Here is a 3721-nt window from a genome sequence, read left to right on the forward strand (position 1 = left end):
TCATTTTGGTATCCTTTTTTATCTCTTACAAGGTTCGAAAGTGGCCCCACTTGGGTTACATTACAACGCTCTATCGTGAACGCGCACTGATTTTGCGTCATTTCTGTCACGTCGTTGCACACACACCGCGCGTTGTCACGCATGTCATAATCATGCATAATCATGCATTCAAAATAACAAAATTCATGTATTTGCCTGGTCTGACGAGACCTTAAACCCGCTCGGTTGCATTGTCATGCATTTCAAACGACGTGCGTGGTTGCACATTCGGGTTCACATGCATTGTCATGATGTCAAAAGACGTGCGTTGTCACGCACTTACATCATCTGCATTGTCATGCATCTCAAAAGCCGCACGTTGTCGCGTATTTCAAAATCATGCATCATCACACATTTGCATTTCAAAAACAAAACAAAACAAAAAAAAAATTGCATATGTCATGCATCATTGTAAATAGTGCATATGTCATGCGTCATTGTTAAATAGTGCATATGTCATGCATCAATGTAAATAGTGCATATGTCATGCATTCATTGTAAATAGTGCATATGTCATGCATACCACTGTAAATAGTGCATACGTCATGCATCTTACTGCAAATATTATAAATATTCCATTCCATTTGCACATTGTAGATATTGCATTGTAGCTTGCATGCATTCATTGCATCACTTCCATCTAGGGTCTGCGCCTTTCGTTGTTGAGCTTGGTCTGGTATGTGCTCATACTTTTCACGTCTATACACTCATAGTTCTGTATGACCGTTCTATGTTAGACGTGATTTGTTCATGTCCATGCCTTTCCTAGGCAAGATACGGCTTGGCCGTAGGCCTTATTCCACTGTATCTATTCCATTGCATATTTGTAAATAGTGCATTGTAGCTTGCACGCATCAACTGCATCCCCCCATCTATGGCTTGCGCCTTTCCATGTTGAGCTTGGTCTGGTTTGTGCCCATACCTTTCATGTCTATACACTCATAGTTCTGAATGACCGTTCTATGTTAGACGTGGTTTGTGTGTGTCCATGCCTTTCCTAGGCAAGATTTGGTTTGGCTACTTGCCATATCCATTGTATATATATTACATTATAGTGTAATTTTTGCATCCAGCATTAGGATCATTGTTCTTTCTTCAACGGGTCATTTTCCCACTTATGTCATTCCACCCAATTACTTGTTCTTGTGTCCGTCTACATCACTCATAGTTCTGCATGTGTACGCGCCTATTCCACGTTGGTATGTTGGTTTGAGGGTTGCGGCACCTTTTCTATGGTAGACGGACTTTGCATCTCCATCAATCTATTTGACATTTGTGTGGTTTTGAACCGCTTAGGATTTGATCACGATTCAATAGCATTGCATTTTCATTTGCATTATTTATACATAGTTTTGTATATATTGCATATCATTTTGCATTCATTTTGCATGTTATGTATGTTGCTAACGATATTGTACCTGCTAAGTTTACTTTCTTTTCAGGCACGATATTGTATGTACGGTTCATTTGAGGCTGGTGCAACCAGACGAACCGCACAGGTATTGTATTCTCTGAGTGAGACGTATCGAGAATTGTATAATTCTCTTACATCCTTTCGGCATTGTAGTGTAGTTTGGTGTATGCTAGCATAAAACTGTCGCATGTTATGCTTCGTTACAGTTTTCTTTGCATGATCATAAGTTATGTTCGGCTCCTTGCATTGTCAGTTGCATTTTGCCCCTGCCTTCGGGCGCATATCTTTGCTTGTCTTGCATGTTTGTCTAAGTCTTCGGCCTTGTCAAAAATGGGTCGTCTCTGGGCTTTGACATTCACTCCCGTCATTGTTATGACTTTCGAGTTCTGTCAAAGAGGGGCAACTGTAGACACCCCATTTTTGACCGTCCTCAAGGCTTGGACGTCATCATTTGAACACGTGATGATTATCCATGCTTGTGTTTGTTTTGAGTTTCGAAAAGTCTTGGCTGCGCGCCTTGCCTTAGAATCTCTTAACTTCTCTGTTTTGTGCTTGGTTGCACCAAGAGCTTGTGGATGTGTTCCTGAAGGAAGGGGGTAGCCTGTCGACCAAGTCTCCTGCCCACCGGCCGCCTTGATTTTTAATCGGCCAAATGTGATGGCCGGCCGGCCAATTTGACTGCCGGTCGGCCACTTTGATAGCCGACCGGCCAAGTGTGGTTTTCAACAGATATTTCTGTAGACAGCTGGCAGCTGTCATTCTAGGCCATACCCCAGCCCATGCCTGGACGTGGGTATTCTGAGGAGCTGCAGATTGATACATATTTATATCAATCAAGCTCTCTCACATAGAAGAGGAGGAGAAGGAAGAGATATACAACTTGGAGCAAAAAAATCTCTCTCTCTCTCTCTCTCTCTCTCTACATTTTCTTCCTCTCTCTCTCTAAGGTTTAGGGCTTGTTTGTGCTCAAAAGTGCATTTTCTTTGCACTTTTGCATACAAACACCTAGTTCTCTACTCCCTTTATTGAGCTGAGATCCTTGGAGGTGATTCTTGGGGTGATTTGAAGCCCTTTTTTGGTCCAAAAGTTGTTGATTTGCTGCTGTGCTACAAGGGTAAGACTTTTGTCCCTTTTTATCCCTTTTTGGCAAAGCTTTTTAGACTATCTTGCATCTATTTTTGAGCTTAGCATATAACATAGAAAAGTCTTTTTTTTGAGTGCTCTAAATAGTTTGTTAAGGGTGTTTTAAGCTTTAGGGTTGTTTGACCCCTCTTAAGGCTTGTTTGGCCTTTGTTTTGTGCCATTTCAGTTGAGGTCCGGGACCATTGTGTTTGGGCCTCCTCACTACTGAGATCTTGAGGGATTTCAGAGGTGAGGATGGTGCCTTGAGGTCCTAAGAAGGAGAGGGCCACCCTCTCTCCTTGTTGTCCTTGAAAAGGGCTATTTTTGCCTCTTGAGGGAGCATCTTGTTTAAGTGTATGTTGGCCATGCTTCAACTGATTTTTGTGCTTATTATGTCATAATATGCCTCTGTTTTTAGTTGGTTTGGACACACCTTGCATGCCTTGCATACATGTCTTGTAATGCCACATTTTTGCCTTAACATGCTTTAGGTGTAGACCCTTGTTCTAGCATGATTTAGGCTTAGCCTTGTGAAGCTTACATGCATATTTTGGTGTGCTAAGGAACTGTTTTAGGTCATTTGAGTCATTCATGTCTTGCTTTGTATAGCTACCATGCAATCCCTCTTGAATGCCTTAAGCTTTGGCCTCTCTAGCATGCATTACTTGCATTGTTTCAGTGGTTTGGAACCACTTACCATGCTATTTCAGTCCTTAAAACATGCTTATATCCTTGCCTTTGATGCCTCTTTGATGCCTTATGAGGTTGTGCCTTGTGCTCCATGTTTGGTCATTGTGCATGCCCTTGAATTTAAGTCATTTAGATGCCATCTAAGTGGTTTCTAGGCTTTGTTTTAATATGTTAAAACTCTGTTTTGATCATTTAATTCATGCCATGTTTGGTTTTGCTAAAGGTAGTTCAATACCTCCTTAGCTCGCCTCAAGTACTTGAACCATTATTGCATGCTTTGCTTGTTTTGATTACTTGGTTTGGCACCTCTCTTTCATGCAATTCCAGAGCTTATGATACATGCCATATGCCCATGTTTGTCCTCCTTTAAGTGTGCTTAAAGGTTGCTTATTTGATGCTTAAGTGTTGGCCCATCAACATGTACATGTGTGTGTGTGTTGGCTCTCATTTCCATAG

The sequence above is a fragment of the Camellia sinensis genome, chromosome 9, assembly GCF_055761805.1.
Source record: "Camellia sinensis isolate YWXY chromosome 9, ASM5576180v1, whole genome shotgun sequence".
Lineage (NCBI taxonomy): Eukaryota > Viridiplantae > Streptophyta > Magnoliopsida > Ericales > Theaceae > Camellia > Camellia sinensis.